Below are 26104 nucleotides of genomic sequence, written 5' to 3' on the forward strand. Positions count from 1 at the left end.
TATTGGTTACACATTTACCATTTGCATTGGTAGCTTGCTAGTTACTTCCATGTTATACATGATGTATTCAAATTGTAGTACGGATTATGTCAGCTGAACAGCAGATTGCATGGCAGAAGTCCAGTGACACTGTACCTGTCTCTTACTTTGCATGCTGCAGTTCATATTTATGAATTGAATGAAGGACAGTGAACATGACAAACGGTGAGTGGAATTGTCACATTCCAACCAAACCTTAGCCTCGGGCTTTGCCACAGGTCACTTTGTCACCACATCTAGTTTTCTTCCTACTGTTAACACTGAAAACAAACACAGTTGTTTAGTTACAATCACTCATTTCGCAGTTGCCGACTGCATCGTGCAACAGAAGAGCCAGGACATTAACTACATTTAGCCTCTTGCATAGATCATTTAAAACATGTATGAAGTAGTGAGTTATCCTTTCCTTCTACTGTTGTAATTGTGGATATTGCTGTCACTTTCAGAATGAAGTGAATTTTTGCATACTTAATCAGTGAATGAATGCAATTTGAGCCTTTGGTTGACGTCCCTAATTGCTTAGATATGTCCACAACACAGAATATTCTCCCACAGAACATTAATGAATGAATGTCTCTGTATCCCCAGAGCTGGCCAGTTTTGAGTTTTTATCAGTATTTGAACCCAAGAACTTGGAAGTTTCTACCCAATTTATTATATTCTGTTGTCATGCTAACATTAATAGGTGATGAACTTAGTTTGCAATGCCAAACTGGATGATTTATGTTTCTCAAAGTTTGCAGCAGGTACATTTGTCTAGAACCACGTGCTTTGTCTGGTTTGAATTGATTGCTTATTTTGTTTTGATCTGATAAGCTGAAAGTGCATTATTGTACTGTGTTGTGCAATGTTTGTCGGATTCTGATAATGAGTGTTTACGACCTGTCGCCGCTCGTGGCATGGCTTGCATTTGTGCGTGCTACTGCGGCTTACAATAAAAAAAGAGGAATTGTCTCATGAGCGAAACAATGGCAAGAGACTGCTATTTGTTGTTACTTACACTGCTGCTTTCTTTGATTATGATCAACAAGAACCAAATAATAGACTGCGTGTGATAGATGATGATCTGAACGAGAGTTTGGCAAAAAATTTTCTCTGTTTGAAAATCTTTGCAGCCGCCTGTTTAGTACATTACATTCTGCACAGAAATGAGTCCTCTTAGATTTAAAAATCTAGTCAGTTGCCGTGCTTCATTTCTGACTGAATCACTATTCAGCGTAAGAATAATACAAATATAGGCATGACATGATACGTATATTCTTCCATGTTTGCTGTTGTCTCTCTAGTTTCGTAGTTAATTAGGCAGACAGGATTTAAATGAGATAGCAGCAAATACAAGAAATACATGGCATAATGTTTACATTCTTCTACCTTTTCTTTTAATTTATTTACTGATGCAGAGGTTTTGGCGCCAGTATTTATCTTTGTGCCTGCAAAGCATGCCTGTGTAGCGCTGCGTATATTAGACAGCAGAAGTTAGTTGTGGCGGCACCTACCAAAATTTTTCAGAACTTTCGCTTACTTTGAACCTGATTGTAAACCGCAGACAGTTTTTTAGATTACAAAAACTGGAAAAAAGTGTGGCTTAGATTTGAGTAAATACGGTAATTCTTTCTCCGTTGCTGTATAATTCAGCTCGTGTTTGTCTAGGCTGCAACTAGCGAAAGCAATGGTTTTATTTTCTCCCTCTTCTGGGTCCCATTCCCCTCGCAATAATTCTGCTGCTATGCCATATTCTGATGCATCTGTTGTGATGCCAAATGGTTCACGAAGACTTGGATGATTTAAAATAGGATCATTGACTAGGGTATCCTTTACTTCCTGGAATGCCTTTTCTGCATTTTCATCCCATAATCATTTTGCCTTTTGCTTTAATAGCGATAGTAGATGTGGATTACTATGACTTGTCCTTGTATATACCGTCTATAAAATCCCACTAATCCTAAAAAGGAACGTAACTATTTTACATTCTGTGGATGTGGACAGTCTTTAATCGCTTTAATGCGTTATGGATCAGGTTTAATTCCTCTTATGCCTTAAAGATGTCCCAAGAATTTTAGTTCCTCTCGCCCAAAATGTGATGTAGCGAGTGAGCTTAGTAGTTATTCCCTTGGTATAGAATTTCTCTATTGCTCTTGAAAGTACATCACAATGTTCCTCCCAGGTTTCTGAAACAATCAGTATATCTTCTACATAAATCAATAGCTCTTGTAACAACTTTCTCCCTAATGTTTGATATAATGCTCTTATAAACACTGATGCTGATATGTTTAACCCAAATGGCGAAACTTTAAGCTTGTAGACTTTCTGTCATATAGGAATGCAGTATAAGGTCTAGATTCTTTAGCTAATTTCACCTGCCAGTACCCATCTGTCCGATCCACAGAACTAAAATAATTTGCTTTTGCAAAATGAGCAAGTAGTTCGTTTATGCATATGGGACAATCTCTCTCCAGTTCAATGTGACAATTCCAGGTTCTCGCATCTAGCACTAGGCGTACACCACCTGTTGCCTTTCTGACAACTAACAGTGGATTGTTGTATATGCTTGTGCTTCTTTGTACAACATTATTATGTAACATTTTATGTATTTCTTCCTGTACTTCCTCTCTTACGTTGATAGGTACAGGGTAAGGTCTAAAGAAAAAAGGTTCCTTGGTTTTGATCTTAAAACTACACACATAATCTCCTATATTCCCTGGTTTGTCTGAAAATACATCTGAATATCTGCATAATATTCCATATAGCTCTTCCTTTTGAGTAAGGGTTAACAACATTTCAGATTCGTAAGCCTTAGCATACAAATCAGCTTTATTTGCAATTTGTTGTAGATTACTTACATCCTTTTCCATTGAACTCGTATTCGCTATTAACCATAAATTATTACTCCCGTTTAGTCCTTGACATCGATCTGTCTTAAACAAGATCTATTAGGCTACAGTTATCTAGATTGCACTTAAAGAAATCACTCTGAAAGTCTATTACCACCGCACATTTCATTAACCAATCTACTCGTAGTAATACTTGTGTATTTATTTTAGGGACTATTAACATGGTTTGTTCAAACACAAGTTGATCTATTTAAAATGTAATCCTTGTTTCCCATTTCACTACATTGCTCTTAATACCTGTAATACCTACAATATTTACTCCCGTAACAGATAAGTTAGGAAATTCCTTTATTCTTCCACTTAATAGCCATTCCTCGAAAATTGACACTTCGCTTCCTGAATCAATGTAAATTTCCACTCCTTGATTTCGTATTCCTCCGATTGCAATTGGTTTGCGTTGCACTTTTTCTAAATTTTCCTCTTTTGCTAATAACCAATCGTTAATAGGTGATATTTTACTATAAACGATCATTTTACTTATATATATGGGCCGAGTATTGTTCTGCGACATCCTGAATTTTGGACGTTGACCTAGGATTTTTCTTGTTTTCCATCACTATGACCGGATACTGATTGGAACTTATTTCAACAGTATGGTGGTTTGCCCCATGTTATTTTGTTGCATATTTATTTGTTGGTTTTGAGGTGTAAACACCTGTGAATTGATGTTACCAATCTGATTTCTTCCCCCTCTAGGGTTATTGTGATTTAGACCATTATCCGTGCTGTGAACAGTTTCATTACTGCTTACTCTACAATAATTAGGTTCCTTCGTCCGCGGTAAGGAATTAGGAAAGGATATGTTATTTCTGTTTCCCGTATTTCAGTCATTCACTGAATAATTTTCATTTCTTTCAGTATTCAGTGTCTAAACCTACAATAAACATTAATAACTCATTCACGGTTTTCCACACTCTGTACAATATTCCTTGTCGAACGTGGTATGGTAAACATCTAATGAGTACTTTCCGTAAGTGCATTTCATCTGTTGGATTATCTAAGTATTTAGTTTTTGTCAAATGCCATTCCAAATACTTTTAATATGTGCCCCATGACTTATTGTATGGAGTAGGGTCTAATAACCTTAAGATTAATTTTTCCTGGATACTTGAAGACCAGTGCTTTCTCTTAAAGCTTCCTGAGACGCAAGTTCTTCTGCATGAGTATTTCCCCATTCCACTGCTTTTCCCAATACGTGTCCTTATGTGAAATCTATTTTCTTTAAGTCATCCCAATTTTTGGGCGAAGATCTGGCAAACACTCATAAAAAATAAATTGGGTGTCCATTACTGTCTGGTTTGTACTTTGGAAATTGCCGTGGTAAATCAAACCTATTACCTATAGATAAACCCTCTATTACATCTTTAGTTACTCCTGTTATAGTTTCAGGTTTACAATTTTCTAATTTCTTTTTATTATTGTCTATTGCTTTCCATATTCTATGAAGTTCTTGTTTACTGTTAATTGTACCTTCCCCAGAAGTGATTTTGCCATTATTTATTTCTGTTTTGTCTTTTACTTCTTTTTCTACGAGTAACTGTAAACGTTTCTCCAAATGTTGTATAGCATGAGGTGTTCCTGCTACAGCATTTTCCCGTATGGACGTGATTTGCTTATTTATGTCTGAAATACTAGTGCATACCGCTTGGAATTGGGAATTAACATTATCTACATAGCCTGTCCACTGTCGGGTTGTTAATCTATGTACACTTTCCTGTAAATGATCTGTTAACACTTGTTTAGCTACTTGTTGCACCTGTAATGGCACTGAGTCTCGTAATTCTTTTACTCTAGAATTTATTTCCATTATTTTAATGTTTTGATTATTAACTTGTGCATTAAAGTTAGATCCTAAGTTAGGTTTAACCTCTTGTATTTTATGGTTGAGTACGTCATTGATTCAGTAACTTGTTCCTTAATGGACTAAATTAGTTCTACTTGTTCCACTCTCCGTCCTTTCCTATATTTCTCTGCTTGTTTTTTAATCATACCTTTTAGTATTGCCTTATCCTTCTCTGCTTGTTCTTTAATTATGCTTTCCAGTATTGCTTTATCCTTCTCTGCTTGTTCTTTATTTATGCCTTCAAGAATCTATCTTAACTCCTCGTTTTGCATTGCCGTATTTCTTGTGATTGGCATACACTTTTTATTACTAATCGACAGTATTAATATTAAACCCTACACTCGCAGAAATGTCTCAACTTTTTTTTAATGTTCACGGCTCACCCTTCTGCGGAACTGTGAACTGCGTGCTTGTTGTAGAACAGCCGAAGCCAGTGCTGAAGTCGAAGCCGATGTCTGCTCTTGCTGCCACTGTCTTCTTTTTTTTTCTGTTTCAGGTATCCAACAGTAAATTATAGTTTCCATTCATTATGTGTTTACTAATCAGACAGTTCATTCAAAAGAAGCTCTTAAATATTATTCTTCTTGATTCCTTGCTACGTGTGAGGTAAGACACTGTTGTTGATCGCTGGTTGTCAGGGGCAGCTTCTGTCTTCTATTCTTTGGAGTCGTAATTCTGGTTCAGATCAATTTTCTGCACTTAATTGCTGGTGCATTCTCCATTCGCCTTTTCCACAGTTACCATATGGGGTGTATTTTTCCGCTTTCTCCTGCTGATACATATTTTGTAGGGTTTGTAGTGGATCTTACACCAGCACTATGGGGAAGTTTCATCCCTGGCTGATACATACAGCAGGATAATATTTTGCCGACCCTGATACACCGCCAGATGAAAGTAGTATTACCTTTATCCTCTCGTCTCAGAGTAGTTGTTTGGTGGTCTGAATCCTTCCATGCCACCTCCCTGTCGATCCAACTGTGGTGAAGATACCTGGAATGTTTTTGCAAGTTCTCTCTACTGCACTACTAAATAAATAGCCACACTTATCGCAAACGGGGTACATTGTGCCCAACATTTTCACTATTACTTTTAACAACACAACAAACATTTGCTACAGTAATACCATTCTCTTGAGAACATTCAAAGATGTCCGTATATGCGTACTTCAGGACCTGAGAGAGTAAACCAGATAAACTACTGCTGTTCAATTGTTCATTACGCCCTTGTTGGTGCGTCATTTACTCCATGGTTCTCGGATTCAGGCACTTGCTGCACTATGCCACAAATGACTCCCGTACGACCAGTGGTTGTAATACCATTTTACTGTTTACTGGTCACCTTCTCGCTGGCTCCACGACTGCTCCACATTCACTGCATACAAGAAAGGAAAACACACAGTTTCCCATTTCTCACTACATTTCTTATTCAACTTACTCATGGGCACCTCTTGTCGACGGCCTTCCAATGGTGTGTTGGGATGTTTATAAATATCTTGAAACGCTACACTAACCAACCTTGGAAATCATGACATAATTAGAATAAACAACATAGTTTATGCCAGTTGTTGTTACAACCACTGATAACATTTAATAATGGGCTGCTTACGTTCTTTGCTTCGTAAACTCATGACACTATTTATAAAAGCCACAAATTGGAATTGCACACTAGAATTAATGTGATCATGAAAATAAAGCAAGAACAAGATTCAGGTCTTTGTTTGAAACCTGAGGAGCATTCGAGCATTCATTGCATTTTGTACATGTATAGATGATAGTGTGTTCCAGTTTGTATTACTTGAACAGTGGATTGTGTTTTATACATCTCATGTACATTTGCAATCCATTTGGTTTGCATGCAGGAGACATGTCAAAAATTTATAACACAGTTACAAAGGAAAACACAGGAGAATTGCTTCAATGTAACCCTTGTATCTCTGGAAAGATCAGTGAAATAAATGTTGGTGTCAGTAGTGTTCAGTTAAAACCTGAAATTGTTAAAACTGAACAGAGCTCCAGGGCGATGTGAATCCCTGTCGTATTCAATACTGAGCTAGTCCCCCTTCTAACTATAATCTATTGGTCGAAAAGGGGTAGTAGAAGTGATAGATAAAATTGCTGTCCAATACCCCTGACATAGATTTGTTGTGTAATCTTAGAACATATTCTGAGCTCAAACATAATGAGGTATCTCAAACAGAAGACCACCTAGGTGCCAACCAGCACGGATTCCAAAAACATCAAGGCAGCGATTTAGAGGCAGCATTTCTTGGTTTTTGAAAAGCATTTGGCTCACAGTCAGTACCAAACTTAGGCTTATTGTTAAAAGTATGGTCATATGGGGCATCAAGTGAAACTTGATTGGATTGAGGACTTCCTGGTAGGGAGAACACATGTTGTCGTGGATGGAGAGTCATCTTCAGATAAAGAAGTGACTTTGGGTATGCCCCGGGGTAGTGTCAGGACCCTTGCTGTTCGTGTTGTTTATTATTGACCTTGTGCACAATATTAATAGTAACCTGAGACATTTTGCAGATAATGCAGTTACCTATAGTAAAGTACCATCTGAAAGAAGCCGCATAAATATTGTCATATCTTGATTAGATTTCATAGTAGTGTAAAGCTCTTGTACCCAAAAATTTTATATATACAGGATTCATTATTTTTCCTTGCAGAAAATTTGAGGGAGCCATCTGGAGGTGGCATTGAGGCAGCAACAACATACATCACAACCTGTCCGTGGAAATGGCATGGCAAGCCGTTCCACAGGACTACATCCAGCATCTCTACGATCGTCTCCATGACGATGAGGAAACAGGAGCTGAAGCTGTGGCTGGTGCCAGAGCTGATGTCCACTTCCTTGTGTTTGTTTTATGACTATCCCAGAATTTCAGCTAAGAAATAAGGCAGAGGGCACTTCTCTGCACTTAGCGACAGTGCGAGGTCTTCTGTTGATGACTACAGCGACACCTTGAAGTGGTGCGAGAGCCCCGTGGATAGCTGCGTAATGAAGAGAAACGGACACATGTGGACTTCCGCTGTCACTGCTAGCCACCAAGCGGTGTGTGGCAGGGGGCACTATTCGCGCCGAAGTCATATCGCCCCCTCCGTTCCACTCGCGGATCTCGTGAGGGGATAAAAGACTGTCTGAATGCCTCAGTACGAGCTCTGATTTCCCTTAACTTTGAATGGTGATCATTGTGTGATATGAAAGTAGTTGGTAATAATATATGCTCTACATCCTTGGCGAAAACCGGATTTTGGAATTTAGTGAGCAGCCCCTTCTGTTTAGCGCATCGTCTATCTGCAAGTGTGTCCCACTTCAAACTTTCTACGAGATTTGAAACGCTATTGCGATGGCTAAATGCACCAGTCACAAACCTTGGTGTTTTTCTTTGGACTTGCTCAATCTCTTGAATCAGACACAACTGGTAAGGGTCCCACACAGATGAACAGTAGTCTACCACTGGATGAACAAAAGTATTGTAAGCAATTTCCTTTGTTGAAGGACTGTATCGCTTCAGGATTCTACCAATAAACCCCAATCTAGAGTTTGCCTTACCTGTTACATGTGTAATCTAATCGTTCCGTTTGAGATAATTTCGTATAGTCACACCCAGATACTTGACATATGTTACCACTTCCAAAGACTGGACGTTTATTTTGTACTTATACATTAATGTGGATTTTTGCTTTGTTATGCGCAGTAGGTAACACATACTAATATTGAGAGATAAGTGCCATTCATTACGCCACATGTTTATTTTCTGCAGATCCTCATTGATTTGTTCACAATTTTTGTGTGATACTACTTTTCTGTAGACTACAGCATCATCGGCAAACAGTCAAATGGCGTTGTCAGTATGATTAACCGGATCATTTATGTAAATCGTAAAAAGCAGCGGACCTATTACACTGCCTTGAGCCACACCTGATGTTAGGCTTGTTTCTGTTTAAGTCTCCACATTCAGGACGACATACTGCTTTCTGTCTATTAGAAAACTTTCTATACAACCGCATATGTTGACAGATAGACTGTAAGCGTGCACTTCTAGGAGCAAGCGACAGTGGGGAACTGAGTCGAACGCCTTTCGAAAGTTGGGGTATATAAAGCACAGAGGGGGCCAGCTGTGTCTCGCATGACCACTGTTCCCTAAAACAGTGCTGGTTTCTGCAGATGAGCTTCTTAGTCCAGAAAGGTCTTTATATCTGAACACAAAATATGTTCCACGATGGTACAACAAACTGATGTCCGTGAAATTGGCTGGTAATTATGTGCATCCGATTTTCTACCCTTTTTGTAATTTGCTGTGAGCTGGGCCTTCTTCCAGCCGTGGAACTTTTCACTGTTCCATTGATTTCTGGTAGATGACGGATAAGAATGGTGCTATATTTGTAGCGTAGTCAACATAAAATATTACAGGGATACTGTCTGGACCAGATGCGTTCCTGGTATCTAAGGATCTTAACTGTTTCACAATCCCAGATACACTAAACACTGTCAGCCATCCTTGCATTTGTTCGATAATTGAAAGGGGAATGGTACTGCAGTCCTGTACCATAAGTGAGTTTTTAAAAGCTAGGTTTAGAATTTCAACCTGCAGTTTATCATCATCTATTACATTACCTGTACTGTCAGCCAGAGAAGGTATTGAATTATTTGTAGCGTTCATAGATTTTATGTGTGACCAAAATTTTTGGGGGTTATTTTTAGAACCTGCAGGTATAATATTGCTTTCAAATTCGTTAAAAGAATCTCTCCTTGACCTTTTGACAGCTGCTTTCATTTCGCATAATTTCTGTTTTTCAGCAGGGCAGTGACTATGTTTGAAACAACTGTGCAAAATTCTGTGCTTTCCCAGCAACTTCCTAATATGTTTGTTGAACCAAGGTGGATCCTTTCCTTGCCCTATATTTTTGCTAGGCACATATTTCTCTAGCACGTGGTGGACAATACCTTTAAATTCCAACCAGAGATGCTCAATATCTTTTTGTCCCGTGGTGAATGCTTGGAGGTGACTATGAATATCTTCATTAATGACACTCTTATTTGCTTTTCCAAACAAGAAAACTCTAAACTATTTCTTTGGTTTTCTTGCAACTTCCACTGACATAGAAGCCACAACCACATTATGGTCACTAATACCTTCTTGTAGATGAACTTCTTCAAAAAGTTCAGGTCTGTTCGTCGCCAAGATATCTAATAAGTTCTCATCTCATCCCAGAGCCCCAAGAAGCTGAAGGGTATGCGAACTGCATTACCTGGGCAGACCACAAACCGGAGAACAGAGTATCAGTTACAGAATAACCCAATTTACAGGTGTGAAGTTGATTCAGGTGCTCCCACCGCAATTTGCATGGACCTTCTGTCAAAATATGCAATTGCCAAGCAACATTATGACAATATCTTGTACCCAGCACTTCTGACCACTGTGTGATCTGAAAAAAAATTAGAAAAAAAAGTTCATTGCGTTTATACATTGCCTTAGTGAGTGGAGCAGGTGCAGGCGGCTTACTTAGTGCGAGGAGTGGTGTCACCGTCTGTGAAGGAACTCTGCTGGTGATGTGCTGTTGCGAAGTGGTAGAATGAGAAGAGAAGCACATGTTGGTCCCGCATGTGGCAGGTGCGTAGTTTATCCATCTTCTGCTGAAAAGTTCGAACAAAGCATTCTCCTTCTCCATTGGACTGCTGCACTTGGGATGCGATAAATCCCATTGGCTGTACAGAAGTCATCGAATTCTGCGGACACAAATTGTGGTCCGTTGTGAGTCACAAGCAATGCTGGTAGACCTTCAAGGCAAAATATGGAATGCAAGGCTTGAAGATTGTAAAGCATCGTCGTAGAGTGTGTGGGAACCATAAAAGGGAAGAAACTTGCTGTACATTTCAGAGACAGTCGGCCAATGAGTGTTCTGGTAGTGTCCGGCAAAATCCAAATGCAAGTGCTGGCTTTCGCCAATCAAAGAACTGTTGTGGAGGACCCGGCTTGTGGTCCGCACAAGTAAGGCACTGAATCCAGAATGAGATTTTCACTCTCCAGCAGTGTGTGCGCTGATATGAAACTTCCTGGCAGATTAAAACTGTGTGCCGGACCGAGACTCGAACTCTGGAGCTTTACCTTTCGCGGGCAAGTGCTCTACCAACTGAGCTACCCAAGCACGACTCACACACCGTCCTCACAGCTCTCGCAGGAGAGCTTCTGTAAAGTTGGGAAGGTAGGAGGCGAGGTACTGGCGGAAGTAAAGCTGTGAGGATGGGTCGTGAATCTTGCTTGGGTAGCTCAGATGGTAGAGCACTTGCCCGCGAAAGGCAAAGGTCCCGAGTTCGAGTCTGCCCGGCACACAGTTTTAATCTGCCAGGAAGTTTGAAGGCTCTGAATAGTTACCTGCTGTACTTGGAAGTCCATGCCAAACCGCATACCATGTTGGTGAGCCAATTGCTTGGTATGGGCTATGACTTAGTGACCCTGATGAAGCTGAATAAGAAAATGTCTCCAGAGATCCTCTGGAATTGCCACACACAACTGTTCAGATTCAGTACACTGCAGTATGACACTTCATAGCACAGGCAAGTCATGCTGATATGCAAAGTCTCAACAAACCCCAGGCTACCAGTTTTTCACAGTGAGTGACCAATTGGTGTGGATGTAGTACAACATAATCCACAAGTAGGGATCTGCTGTCATTGCCTGGGCAATCTTCTGGTTGTCTAAAGGAAACTGACAGACCTGTGACTCAGTGTGGCAACAAGACACTTCTGATGCTTCAAAGTCTGCACCCAGTGCCAAAGGAAGATGCAAAAGTGTGTCTGCATCGGCACGGTTTGCTGTGGGCCTGTGCATTATCTCGCGTTGTAGTGCTATAAGATGAGAGCCAAATGTTGCAGTTTATGTGCAGTGAAATTCCGGATGAGCTTGGCTGGGTTAAAAACTTACTGCAAAGGGTTGTGACCGGTGATCAAGTAGAACTTTCTTCTGTGCAAATACTGGTGAACTTTAGTCATTCCAGAGATGATGGCAGGAGTCTCCTTCTCTATTTCCAGATAGTAGCTCTGAGCTTTGTTAAGCAATTTGGAGCCAAAAGCTATTGATCTGTGAGTAGAACCAATCCTGCAGCAAAGCCTTTCTAAGAGGCATTAGTAGTCAAGACCATAGGTTTTGAAGGATCAAAATGAAAGAGGCAGTGGTCACTGAGGAAAGAGTCTTTGAGTCGTCGAAAAGCAGGGTCACGTTCTTGGGACGACACAAAAGGTACATTCTTCAGCAAAGACAGTGCAGTGGTGCCACAGTCGGAGCTGGATTTGGAGTGAAGCAGATGTAATACATCAGCTTGCCTCGCACTGACTGCAGTTCTTTGGAGATCTGAGGCTATGAAGGACCTGCAAGTGTGACTACACCAGATGAACTCCCTGAGAATTAATTACGTACCCCAAGTACTCGATCTCAGTTTGAAAAAACACACGCTCAGGTCTATTGCATTTTAGGCCTCTTCTGATAACACTTGGCACAGGCTGTGCAATTTATAAAGGTGCTCATCTGCTTTGGGATCATCTAAACAATTTGTACACAAAGACACAGGTGCAGCTAATTGTTCCAAACAGCACTGAAAAATTGGAGGTGTGGGTGCACTACCGAAAAGCAAATGAAGAAATTTGACGAGTCCCTTATGTGTATTAATGACACACACCTGCTGTGATTGTTCATCTAAAGGAATCTGGAGGAAGGCATTGTGTAAATCAATCTTAAAGTAACGACAGCTCCCAAACGGTCAACAAGTTAACCAGGTCGAGTCGGAGAAAATTAATCCGTTTCTATTCGGGGGTACAATGTTGCTATCTTTTTCTTCTTCTTCTTCCTTCTTCTTCCATGGCACTGCAATCCAGAATGAACCTTGGCCTTTCCAATGAGCTTCCACCATCCATCAAGGTCACATGCTACCCTCCTCCAGTTCTTTTATCCGAGCTTCCATATGTCTTCTCTCACTCCATCCAGCCATCTTGCTCCAGGTCGACCTCGCCCTCTTTGTCCTCCCGGATTATCAAAGAGAATCTTCTTTATCACCTCAGACTCCTCCGTTCTTGCCACATGACGTGCCCATGTTATCCTTCTTGATGGTATGATTTTTGTTACAGGAGCATCAGCATATGTAGTGTACAATTCTTCATTGTACCTTTCCTCTGTTGTTCTGTGTCACACACAGGGCCAGTTATTCTCTGCAAAACTTTCCTCTCAAATATGTCGAGCAACCTTGCATCGGTTTCTGTCAATGCCCATGTTTCTACATCTACATTTATACTGCGCAAGCCACCCAACGGTGTGGCGGAGGGCACTTCACGTGCCACTGTCATTACCTCCCTTTCCTGTTCCAGTCGCATATGGTTCGCAGGAAGAATGACTGCTGGAAAGCCTCCGTGCGCACACAAATCTCTCTAATTTTACACTCGTGATCTCCTCGGGAGGTATAAGTAGGGGGAAGCAATATATTCGATACCTCATCCAGAAACGCACCCTCTCGAAACCTGACGAGCAAGCTACACCGCGATGCAGAGCGCCTCTCTTGCAGAGTCTGCCACTCGAGTAACGCTATCACGGTTACCAAATAACCCTGTGACGAAACGCGCCGCTCTTCTTTGGATCTTCTCTATCTCCTCCGTCAACCCAATCTGGTACGGATCCCACACTGATGAGCAATACTCAAGTATAGGTGGAACGAGTGTTTTGTAAGCCACCTCCTTTGTTGATAGACTACATTTTCTAAGCACTCTCCCAATGAATCTCAACCTGGTACCTGCCTTACCAACAATTAATTTTATATGATCGTTCCACGTCAAATCGTTCCGCACGCATACTCCCAGATATTTTACAGAAGTAACTGCTACCAGTGTTTGTTCCGCTATCATATAATCATACAATAAAGTATCCTTCTTTCTATGTATTCGCAATCCATTACATTTGTCTATGTTAAGGGTCAGTTGCCACTCCCTGCACCAAGTGCCTATCCGCTGCAGATCTTCCTGCATTTCGCTGCAATTTTCTAATGCTGCAACTTCTCTGTATACTACAGCATCATCCGCGAAAAGCCGCACGGAACTTCCGACACTATCTACTAGATCATTTATGCATATAGTGAAAAGTAATGGGCCCATAACACTCCCCCGTGGCACGCCAGAGGTTACTTTAACGTCTGCACACGTCTCTCCATTGAGAACAACATGCTGTGTTCTGCTTGCTAAAAACTCTTCAATCCAGCCACACAGCTGGTCTGATATTCCGTAGGCTCTTACTTTGTTTATCAGGCAACGGTGCAGAACTGTATCGAACACCTTCCGGAAGTCAAGGAAAATAGCATCTACCTGGGAGCCTGTATGTAATATTTTCTGGGTGTCATGAACAAATAAAGTGAGTTGGGTCTCACACGATCGCTGTTCCCGGAATCCATGTTGATTCCTACAGAGTAGATTCTGGGTTTCCAGAAACGACATGATACGCGAGCAAAAAACATGTTGTAAAATTCTACAACAGATCGACGTCAGAGATATAGGTCTATAGTTTTGCGCATCTGCTTGACGACCCTTCTTGAAGACTGGGACTACCTGTGCTGTTATCCAATCATTTGGAACCTTCCGTTTCTCTAGAGACTTGCAGTACACGGCTTTCCGAAGCGTAAGTGAGAACCATTGGATAAATAGTGAATTTTGTTGGGCTACTGAGGAGACTTGACTGGAATAAATCACTAAAGGCAAAATATATCTTATTTGCTGATATCAGTCTAATCTTAGTTACAGTTGCAATCTCATTAAAGCAAGTGGCTGTGGAACCAAGATACTTGAAGCAATCAACCCTTTAAAATGTGTAACCATTCACACTGAAAGTTGACGGCATATTCGTTGATATTCTTCCCCACAGGCCATGTATTAACTTTTATCTTCATTTACCATAAGACCCATCTTCTTACTTGCTTGACTTAAGGCTGTAGAAGCTTCTTTCAGTGCTGGTACTGTCCATGCTATGTTTTCTATGTCATCTGCATGTGCTAAAATCTGTGCTATTTTTTTATTTCTAGGGGGTTTGAGTAATTTCCTCAAACTCGAATGCAGATTCTTACGTCGGACATCATAATTTTAACCATTCTCAGGAGCTTTCCATGTATCCCTATCTCCTGTAATGCATGAAACAACTGGTTTCTATTGATGCTGTCATATGCAGCCTTAGTCAATAAAGAGGTGATATTTGACAGTTTTCTCCAAAATTTGGCGCAGGTTGAAAATGTGATCTATTGTTGACCTCCCTCGTTGAACTCCGCTAGTACCTTGTACCCCAGGTTCAGGAGGGTGATTCCACAGTGGTTTCTAAACTCCATTCAGTTGACATTTTTATCTATGGGACATGATATTCCTTCATTCCATTCATCTGGTATCCTCTCCTGTTCCCATATGAGAGTGATAAGTTTAAACAGAGACTGCTCTAACGTTGTTCCTCCACCTTTTAACAATTCTGCTGGAATGCTATCAGTGCAGGGAGCCTTGTTGTTCTTCAGTTTCTGTAAAGGTTTTTAGAACTAGTCAGGGGTTCAATGTTGCCTTAGTCTGCACAAATACACCATTTGCCTGAAGGCCCTGATGGATGCCACAGTGAAAGTTCCAAGCAGCCTGTTCCCAGAGCACGTGTAGTATAGTGTGAGAGCTGAAGAAGTGAGGCTGTGCATTGTCTTTAGTGGTCACATGCACAGCAGAATTAGAAGCTTTGCCTAAGCTGTCACCGAACAAGTCTTTGAATTCAGCACACAATTGACCAACACTGTCCTTGAAATCAAAATTAGCAACAGACAACATATTTGTAGAACACACACACACACACACACACACACAAATCCAAACAAATCATGGTCAGACATATTTGCACTGTTCTGTGAATGCATACCCAGAAGTTTGTCTTTTGCAAATTCTTGTATGTGGAAGGAAGGTTGCAAGAACCTAGCACTGGAATGTTAATTCAGTTATATGGTGTAAGTGTAATGTATGATTTGTGCAGCTTGGACTTGCTAAGATGATCAGAAGCATTGAGACAGGGAAAGAAACTGAGACACTCTTAGCTAATTGCAACTGAATAGTGCAGCCACCTATTACAAGGTCCACAAAAAGCTGCGTTGTGCTAAAGAAAATGCCACTGATTTCATGATTTGTAAACTACCGCTCTTCTCTTCCACACTAGAAGTTCTGTTTGGTTCAGGATGCACAACATGTACAACAAAATTTGACCTGTGGGTGTATATTAGGAGAGGGAGACTTCTCTTTCTGTAAGCAGACCGCTTGAACATGTCCGTTCTTGCCACCTGAAAAACAAGGTGCATTTCGTGGCAGGTAGAAGCTATGCTTATGAGCTAAGAAGCAGTGCGGGCAAGCTTTCATGCCGGTACCTTGCTGGCCTGGCTGTTTATGTGACTGGCTGTCTGAGCCCACTATCTGAGTCCTTGGAAGTCTGTCGCCCACTGTCTGTCTGTCCTGACGGCTTGTTTAGTCTGAAAACTTGGACCTGGCAGCAACCTCCTGAACCTTCTCATCACATTCAGAACCTGGATTAAACCCCAATAATTCAAAAGTTCTGGCCGTGAAGTGGGGAATACTTCGGAGCACAATTAATAGACAAACACACTGGTTGCTGATAAGAAAAAAGATTGTTTAACAGTAACTGGTACTTGGTGTTCAGATAGTTGAGCTTCAGACTGAGCCAAGTACTCAACACAATCCTATTTTTTTCCCCTTCAAATGGGTAAAATGGAGGGGCGCTAATGATGGCTCCCTAAATTGTGGTTCTGCCGTAGTTTGTGGCGTCTTATTGCGAGTCTCACTGGCTGCCATCTGCATTTGAATGAAGCCCTCAGCATCTCGATAAGCTGCGTCATTTGTTGTGTCTGTAACTGAAGGGGACACGTTAGATCGAGCATCGGTGCCAAAGGCACTCGAAATTGTGGTGCTGCTAATTGCAAGTTGGGTGTGCGTGGGGCTTGGGGCAGTGGGTTAGCCGTAGCAAAGCAAAAATGCTAAAGCTAAATCAGTGTGTGGCAGTTCAAACAAGCAAACGGGACAAAAGTGGTAAGCGTGGATCTGACACAGAAATGTCCAGAAGCACAAATGGTAGAAAAACAAACAAAAATGTCCAGAAAGTGGTAAAAATTAGGCGACAGAGGGAGGAAAATGACAGGGCATCGTAGGTTTGACAAAGTTCATCGCCAGATGTGTCGTGTGTCGGCAACTGTTGGGCCTGTGACAAATAGGTGGAAGGTGGCCTGAAGATATGTCGCCATAGGAATCTGGATGGATGAGCAAAAGATCGGTGGACACAAATGCATTTTAAATAAATATGTTGTTGTTGACTTATTGCAGAACAACTGCTGCATTGTTGTCAACTTGTGGGTGATCGTGGCTAGCTATAAGCAAAGGTATGACATGAGCGGCACCCAAGTGCACTGAATGTTTGCCAGTGAAGTTAACTATCAACGACTTGAAGTAATGTTTGTCACCAACTAGCAACAGGGAACTTTCATTAGAAGCACAGAACAAAAGGTAGAAGTAGTCTGGTGCTCAGATGGCGGCCGCTTGTAACACCGTCTGGGTGGTCTCCATTGGTTGGCGACATGGAGGTTCTTCATTGGCAGGGTGATGAAAGCACTGCTTGTGGTGCTTGCAGTAATCTTAGAGCCGCCAGCTCTGGCCGTGTTGATAACCTACGGTACTGCAGTTATTATACGTACTGTGTAAGAGGAGTATCGAAATGTTTCCATTTGAAAGCTGTACAATCCAGAATTGTGTGCCAGTTGGGTGAAATTGCCGTGAGCACTGAGGCAGTCATCCCACCGACTTACCGGGCTGGAGAAACCTATTCAGTGAAACACCATTTGCTGCTGCATGAAGAAGTCTGTAACTGCCTGCTGCACATCCTCAACTGACAGGAATTGTCAATGCTTCACAGTTGTTTTTAAGGGCAGAAGGTGTGATGATTGCACGGGGAGAGGTCAGAACTATTGGACGGGTGCTCGAGTGTGTCCCACTCGAGCTGGTGTAACTTCTGCTTTACGACATTTACGACACAGGGATATGGGTTACGAGGCAACAGTGCCTCGTGTTCCAATTTTCCCAGACGTTTTGCCTTAATTGTATTTAGTAATTTCTCCAGTGTTGCACAGAATCGTTCTCCAGTGAGGGAGACACCAGGTTCCTTGAAATCAATAAGCAGTGGGCTCTGGTAATTAAAGAACAGGATGAGTATCTCTTCTTCAGCAGATGGCTGGCTCTTGAACGTGAACTTGACGGGGTGAGGGAACAGTGGATGACGCCACTCCATTGTCGACGTTTTTGACTCCGGTTCCCAGTGGCAGCACCAGCTTTTATTGCCTGCTACAATGCACTCGAGGAATGTGTTGCCTTCAACATTGTCCCAGAGCAACAGAGGGGATAGTTGACTTCTGACATGCAAAAATACAGAATTTATATCTGATGTGATAAAACAGCAAGCCAAAAAATTTTCTGGAAAGAATTGCATGCATATGTTCAAGTGGCTGAATGGTTAAGATCCATGTCCAAGTGACTGTCACAATTTGTTGTAGCTTGAGTGTAATTCTTGCCTTTGAGTAAAAGTGTCATTTCTTTTATTATAGCATGTTGCTTTCAGTTACCTATTCTACTATCACGGAGCAGTTCTTTCTATGTATATTCAAAGTTTCATCTTGCTATATTATTTGCCAGTGACACATCACTTTAAAATTACATTTGGTCTTAACTTTGGCATACCACTCTCTCTCTCTCTCTCTCTCTCTCTCTCTCTGTCTCTGTCTCTGTCTCTCTCTCTGTCTCTGTCTCTCTCTCTGTCTCTCTCTCTCTCTCTCTCTCTGTCTCTCTCTCTCTCTCTCTCTCTCTCTCTCTGTGTGTGTGTTTTTCTTCTTTAATTCTCTCTAAGAATTCGAATAGGTTTACAACATTGTTATGTCCTCGTATGAGGCTGACACAGTTTTGGTGACTTCAGTTCACTTAGTATTTCGTTCAGTTTAAACTTAATATTTCTTTCAGTTTAAACTTAAACGAAAACATCGTAGTTTTGGGCCATATTAATCAGATGATCTGTTATCGTAACTTCTTGTCCTACTTGTGAGAGGTGTTACTATAGTACACTTGGAGGTTAGAGCATGGACAGACCCTTGTGGAGTTTCACAGCATCCTTGCAGTTTAAACTCCCAGGAAAAACTGCCTGCTATGGATGTGTTAATCACATTCATTAGTGGCTTAGCAGTAAAGGCAGATGATGACAGTTTCATAAAGCGTTTGAAATGCCATACATTTATGGGGGCTTTATTTAGTGTTTTTCAACCTGTTTGACTCTTGTTACTCTATACTTGTAAACATGGAAATGGAAACCATATATGACGTTATTTCGTGAGGTTGAAATGATACTTGTTAGATTTTTACAAATATTTATTGAAGTAGTTTCTAGATGCATTTCCTACTGATTCTAGGTTGCTTTCTAGAAAACTGTTCTATCTGATTTATTTGATGTTCTTGTTTATATGTTTTGACTGCCCAGTTTGCGCTATTTATGATCAGCTGCCCTGTTTTTGCATTGTTCCGCAATTCAGTAATGGACTCCTCAATGTGCAGTTTGTCAGTTGCCGCCAATTTTGTGACATGAAGGAAGTGAAAGATAGTTATGTAACTTTTAAATTCTCGTTATTAACCCACTACTCTTTTGCAGTGCTCAATGTGCTGTGTGTTCAACATTGTCAATTGCTGTAATAGTTGAACAATAATAAAACAATGGAAAATCCAGGATGGAATGATCATAATATTATGGAAAGGATAGATTGCTACTCACAATGTAACATAGATGCAGAGTTGCAGATAGGCATAACATCAAGATTATCAAACAAGTTAGCTTTCCTTTTGGCCACACACACACACACACACACACACACACACACACACACAGCCAGATGTCAGTTTGTGGGATGGAGTTCCATGCCAGTTGCACTTGTTGGTCAATACAGGGACAGTTGATGCTGTTTGTGGCTGATGCTGGAGTTGTCGTCCGATGATTACTTGTATGTGCTCCATTGGAGACAGATGTGATTGAGCAGGCCGAGGCAACATGATAACACACACCGTGGAGCACGTCGGGTTACGACAGTGGTATGCAGGCGAACGTTATCCTGTTGGCAAATGCCCACTGGAATGCTGCTCGTGAATGCCAGTACAACAGGTTGAATCACCAGATCTTTGTACAAATTTGCAGTCACTGTGCGCGGAGTAAGCACGAGAGTGCTCGTGTTGTCATATGTAATCGCACCCTAGATCGTAACTCCGGGTGCAGGTCCAGCATGTCTAGCATGCAGACAGGTTGGTTGCGGGCCCTCAATTGGCACTCTCCTAACCGAAACGAGGTCATCACTGGCACCGAGACAGAATCAGCCTTCGTCAGAAAACGCGACAGACCTCCACCCTGACCTCCAATGAGCTCTTGCTGGACATCACTGAAGTCACAAATGGCAGTGGTTTGGAGTCAGTGAAATGAATTTTACAGGGCACCTGTCTTGGAGCTGTCCTTGAAGTAACTGATTTGTAACAGTTCGTTCTGTAACTGGAATGCCAGCTGCTGCCCCTTGCTGCTGCAGATGTAATACGATGTGCCACAGCCGTACGCCAAACTCAGTTGTCTTCCCTCTCAGTAGTGGCAGGTGTCCGCCGAGAGCCCAGTCTTCTTGTGACCACCACTGACAGCAATCGTTTACAGTGGCTGCGTTACTGCCAAGTCTTTTCTGCAGTATTGCAGAAGGAATGTCCAGCTTCTAGTAGCCATATAATTTGACTTGGTTCAAAATTGGTGAGGTGTCAGTTATTCCGTCTGTCACCTGATGCATTCTTGACTAACATCAACTCACAGCATCTAATCTCACAGGTAACTAATGCTCATGGTTGTAACACTATATATTTGAGAAGTTTGCCACTGGATTGAGGACTTTTCAGTAGGGAGGACTAAGCGCGTTATCTTTTATGGAGAGTCATTGTCAGATGTAGAAGTAACTTCAGGGTTGTGCCAGGGAAGGGTGTTGACTCCGTTACTGTTCGTATTGTACATTAATGCGATTGCAGACAATATTAATACTTACCTCAGACTTTCGCAGGTGGTGCAGTTATCTGTGATGAAGTACTGTCTGGAAGAAGGTGCATAAATATTGTCAGCTATTGATAAGATAGCAAAGTGTTGCGAAGATTGACAACTTGCTCTAAATGTTCAGAAAGGTAAAATTGTGCACTTCACAAAACAAAAATATATTTAATATCAGTGAGTTAGTGTTATAATCGGGCAACACGTGCAAATATTTAGATGTAACAATATCCCCATGAACCATGGACCTTGCCGTTGGTGGGGAGGCTTGCGTGCCTCAGCAATACAGATGGCCGTACCGTAGGTGCAACCACAACGGAGGGGTATCTGTTGAGAGGCCAGACAAACGTGTGGTTCCTGAAGAGGGGCAGCAGTCTTTTCAGCAGTTGGAGGGGCAACAGTCTGGATAACTGACTGATCTGGCCTTGTAACACAAACCAAAATGGTCTTGCTGTACTGGTACTGCGAACGGCTGAAAGCAAGGGGAAACTACAGCCGTAATTTTTCCCGAGGCATGCAGTTTTACTATATGGTTAAATGATGATGGCGTCCTCTTGGGTAAAATATTCCGGAGGTAAAATAGTCCCCCATTCGGATCTCCAGGCGGGGACTACTCAAGAGGATGTCGTTATCAGGAGAAAGAAAACGGGCGTTCTACGGATCGGAGCGTGGAATGTCAGATCCCTTAATCGGGCAGCTAGGTTAGAAAATTTAAAAAGGGAAATGGATAGGTTGAAGTTGGATATAGTGGGAATTAGTGAAGTTCGGTGGCAGGGGGAACAAGACTTTTGGTCAGGTGAATACAGGGTTATAAATACAAAATCAAATAGGGGTAATGCAGGAGTAGGTTTAATAATGAATAAAAAAATAGGAGTGCAGGTAAGCTACTACAAACAGCATAGTGAACGCATTATTGTGGCCAAGATAGACACGAAGCCCATGCCTACTACAGTAGTAAAAGTTTATATGCCAACTAGCTCTGCAGATGACGAAGAGATTGAAGAAATGTATGATGAGATAAAAGAAATTATTGAGGTAGTGAAGGGAGACGAAAATTTAATAGTCACGGGTGCTTGGTATTCGGTAGTAGGCAAAGGAATAGAAGGAAACGTAGTAGGTGAATATGGATTGGGGGTAAGAAATGAAAGAGGAAGCCGTCTGGTAGAATTTTGCACAGAGTATTACTTAATCATAGCTAACACTTGGTTCAAGAATCATGAAAGAAGGTTGTATACATGGAAGAATCCTGGAGATACTAAAAGGTGTCAGATTATATAATGGTAAGACAGAGATTTAGGAACCAGGTTTTAAATTGTAAGACATTTCCAGGGGCAGATATGGACTCTGACCACAATCTATTGGTTATGAACTGTAGATTAAAACCGAAGAAACTGCAAAAAGGTGGGAATTTAAGGAGATGGGACCTGGACGAACTGACTAAACCAGAGGTTGTACAGAGTTTCAGGGAGAGCATAAGGGAACAATTGACAGGAATAGAGGAAAGAAATACAGTCGAAGAGGAATGGGTAGCTCTGAGGGATGAAGTAGTGAAGGCAGCAGAGGATCAAGTAGGTAAAAAGACGAGGGCTAGTAGAAATCCTTGGGTAACAGAAGAAATATTGAATTTAATTGATGAAAGGAGAAAATATAAAAATGCAGTAAATGAAGCAGGCAGAAAGGAATACAAACGTCTCAAAAATGAGATCGACAGGAAGTGCAAAATGCCTAAACAGGGATGGCTAGAGGACAAATGTAAGGATGTAGAGGCTTATCTCACTAGGGGTAAGATAGGTACTGCCTACAGGAAAATTAAAGAGACCTTTGGAGAAAGGAGAACCACTTGCATGAATATCAAGAGCTTTGATGGAAACCCAGTTTTAAGCAAAGAAGGGAAAGCAGAAAGGTGGAAGGAGTATATAGAGGGTCTATACAAGGGCGACATACTTGAGGACAATATGATGGAAATGGAAGAGGATGTAGATGAAGATGAAATGGGAGATACGATACTGCATGAAGAGTTTGACAGAGCACTGAAAGACCTGACTCGAAACAAGGCCCCGGGAGTAGACAACATTCCATTAGAACTACTGACGGCCTTGGGAGAGCCAGTCCTGACAAAACTCTACCATCTGGTGAGCAAGATGTACGAGACAGGCGAAGTACCCTCAGACTTCAAGAAGAATATAATAATTCCAATCCCAAAGAAAGCAGGTGTTGACAGATGTGAAAATTACCGAACTAACAGTTTAATAAGTCACAGCTGCAAAATACTAACGCGAATTCTTTACAGACGAATGGAAAAATGGTAGAAGCCGACCTCGGCGTAGATCAGTTTGGATTTTGCAGAGATGTTGGAACACGTGAGGCAATACTGACCCTACGACTTATCTTAGAAGCTAAATTAAGGAAAGGCAAACCTACATTTCTAGCATTTGTATACTTATAGAAAGCTTTTGACAATGTTGACTGGAATACTCTTTCAAATTCTGAAGGTGGCAGGGGTAAAATACAGGGAGAGAAAGACTATTTACAATTTGTACAGAAACCAGATCGCAGTTACACGTGTTGATGGGTATGAAAGGGAAGCAGTGGTTGGGAAGGGAGTGAGACAGGGTTGTAGCCTCTCCCTGATGTTATTCAATCTGTATATTGAGCAAGCAGTAAAGGAAACAAAAGAAAAATTTGGAGTAGGTATTAAAATTCATGGAGAAGAAATAAAAACGTTGAGGTTCGCCGATGACATTGTAATTCTGTCAGAGACAGCAAAGGACTTGGAAGAGCAGCTGAACGGAATGGACAGTGTCTTGAAAGGAGGATATAAGATGAACATCAACAAAAGCAAAACGAGGATAATGGAATGTAGTCGAACTAAGTCGGGTGATGCTCTGGGAATTAGATTGGGAAATGAGACAGTTAAAGTAGTAAAGGAGTGCTGCTATTTGAGGAGCAAAATAACTGATGATGGTAGACACTTCGCCCAGTGTTGCTGTAGCTTTTGATACAAACTGGCAAAGGTTCAGATTCATCGTTGTCTTTACTTTCTTCACTTATCGATATCGTCAATTGAAGACCTCCTACGATTCCAATTTTTCTCGGAGTAAGTCCGTGCTCTGTTTACATTGTAAAATATACTCAGCTGAATAACGTTTGATCTTTAACCTCCAGAATTTTGCAGATGGAACCAAGGGTAGATAGTGGCCTCTGAGCTGTTTCTTTACTTAATTCTGTGCCTTTGTTGAATTACATTATCATAGTGCAAGTTGGTAAGTTTGATTATTACTTTCATCAAATAGTGTGTTGTATCCTAATTCCTAAAAGTAACAGCTTTGGATGAATAGCAATTTTTATTTTTTTTTATTTTGCACTACACATGTATATTTTCACAACTAAAGACTTTAGTAACTTTGAACCTATACGAGATATTAACAAATGGTTTCTATTGTATGATAAGATAACTCATAAAATTTCTTTTACCTTCCAGGTCATACAATTTTGATGCAAAAGTGAACCTGAAAACATAATAAAATGTGGACGCCTCTGGAGAGAGCTCAGTGTGTGTGGCCCGGTAGATACAGACGATACCTGATGCCCAAATTCAACGAACCTTTCAGACTTGGAATACATCATTTATGGAAACAGGTAGTGTTCTCCATTTAAACAAAAAAGTGCTGGTCACCATGAGTTTCAGATGCCATTGTGGACAGAGTACGGCAGGCGTTTGCAAGGAGTTGTATAAAATCTGTATGTACTGCAGCCAGGGAGTTGGAAATGAGAAGATCGACATGGCACAATGTCTTGCATAAGAGGTAATGGCTCTATCCCTGCGTGCAGCTGCTTCAGGCGTTTAACCCTATGGACAAACCTAGGTGCGAACAATTAGCAGTGGATATTCTATGCATGATTGATGCAGTCATTGACTTTTTGGAAAAGATTCCTTTCTCCGATATGGCAACATTTCGTGTATCCAGAAAACTGAATTGTCATAATGTTTGTTTGTAGGATTTGCAGCATCCTCGTGTTACACATGAAATGGAGAGAGACAGTTGTAAGGTCAATGTTTGGTGCAGACTGGTCCCCCCCCCCCCCCTCCCCCCTGTTGCATCACTGATTCATTCTATTCCATCACTGCCATCAACAGGGGTTTTAACGTGGACATGCTACAAGAGTTTAATGTGCCACAATTGGGACACCTGCAGCCTGGTGTCATATTCCAGTAAGACATGGCACCACTCCACTGGCCCCTAAATGTACTTCAATTTCTATATAAAAAGTTTCCAGGTAGATGGATTGGACGAGATAGTCCCACATGAAGTGCACCACGATCCCCTGACCTTACACAACTATTTTTTTCCTGAGGTTTTGTGAAGGATGCGGTATATTGAACCAGGGCTAGAGACCTACAGGAATTGAAGGCATACATTTGCAATCCACTTCAATGTGTCACCATGGAGATCTTGAATCGTATGTGTAGAGAAATGGAATTCCAACGAGGCATTATCTGTGCTATTAACAGTGCACATGTTGTTTTCTATGAATGAGGAAACAAAATTTAGTTATCTGATCGCATAAATTTTGTTTGTATGAAAATACGTAACTTACTTAATTGTTGAAATTCATTATTCAGTACACTCTAGATCATGCTATTCTCAAATAACTGTTGCTCAGTTCCATGGGTGAACTTCGGCTCTCCTTTCAGTTGTTGGTTAATCAACAGTGGGCTGTATTTTACAATAGCAAAGCAAAAAGCATCAGCATGTGCTATGTCCAAGAAGTTATTTTGAAGAAAAAAAGAATCTTTTTTTCTTATGAACTTCTGCTGAAACAGCTTCTTTTTTTGTAGTGGGCTTCATTGTTAATAGAAAGCTTGTGATTTTGATGTATAATTTCTTGCCTCCTGTGCCAGAATTTGTGGTCTTTCCAACATCCCCCACAACTAGTGTAACACTTTGTAGCGTAGTTAATTTTCTCATCTGTAAATTGTAAAAAAAAGAAAACCCTTAATTTTTATTTGAGTGACAGTGTTTTCATTGTCATGCAGGTAATATCAAAGAATTTAGATATTGCTGATGAAATACTCACTGCTGAGCCGTTTTCAGGCTACTTGTGGAACAGCCTGTTTGCATAGTGCTCATATCCTCAGTTGAAACTTGCAAAGTAACATCCATGCACGTCACTTGTTTTGTG

General features: G+C 41.2%; 2 protein-coding genes across 21 annotated transcripts in view; both read left to right on the plus strand.

Annotated features, from left to right (window-relative positions):
- The window catches only part of LOC126426686 (uncharacterized), an 897888-nt gene that overhangs the window by 681087 nt on the left and 190697 nt on the right, over window positions 1-26104 (plus strand). For 2 of the 20 annotated variants that reach the window (XM_050088605.1, XM_050088600.1), the window contains exons 3-4: window positions 24086-24183; window positions 24402-24559. The exons of 17 other annotated variants lie outside the window; for them this stretch is intronic. The gene's annotated coding sequence lies outside the window, so the exon portion shown is untranslated. Of the gene's footprint in view, window positions 1-23296; window positions 23968-24085; window positions 24184-24401; window positions 24560-26104 lie in introns of those variants that run through there. One more of the 20 variants, XM_050088606.1, reaches the window with a different exon arrangement.
- Window positions 1-26104, plus strand: part of LOC126426693 (uncharacterized) — a 174213-nt gene that overhangs the window by 28203 nt on the left and 119906 nt on the right. The gene's annotated exons all lie outside the window — the stretch shown is intronic.

This window comes from Schistocerca serialis, chromosome 11 (assembly GCF_023864345.2).
Source record: "Schistocerca serialis cubense isolate TAMUIC-IGC-003099 chromosome 11, iqSchSeri2.2, whole genome shotgun sequence".
In the NCBI taxonomy this organism is placed as follows: domain Eukaryota; kingdom Metazoa; phylum Arthropoda; class Insecta; order Orthoptera; family Acrididae; genus Schistocerca; species Schistocerca serialis.